Genomic DNA, 528 nt, shown 5'->3' with positions numbered 1-528 from the left:
TTTAGCATGAGCGAAAGTAATCACGTTCTTGAACATTGTCGACAGATGTATGTAAATTCACTAACACACACACAAAAAAATCGACAGTAATAATATAACACTTGTATATTACTCTATCATAACCAGAAGTATTATGAAACCTTTTCTGCTATATGCCACAGCCTGGGTTGGCTTGCTTATACGAAAACGTTCTTCGTCTTCCATTACACGTAGAATCTATAATTTCACCGATTTTTTCCTTCTTGAAGAATATATAACCTTTCCGCCACTAACAGTGAACTGACATCTTTGGTCTATGCTTCTCTAGAAGATTACCAAGCTTTTTCCTCTCCTTGATTTTGTAGAAGAATAAGCATTCTTCCTTTCTAAAAACTTCCTAAAAAAGAGTCATTCACAAGTCTCCAATTCGTTTATTTATATTTATCATCTTTTAAAAAAATCAATTAACATTATAATACGTGGTAAAGATGTAAAGGCCAAAAATGAATAAATAAAATCTGACAATAACTTTGTAAAAACTAATTCAAC

Source organism: Penaeus monodon, chromosome 29 (assembly GCF_015228065.2).
Source record: "Penaeus monodon isolate SGIC_2016 chromosome 29, NSTDA_Pmon_1, whole genome shotgun sequence".
Classification (NCBI taxonomy): Eukaryota; Metazoa; Arthropoda; class Malacostraca; order Decapoda; family Penaeidae; genus Penaeus; species Penaeus monodon.
This window is presented reverse-complemented; position numbering follows the sequence as displayed.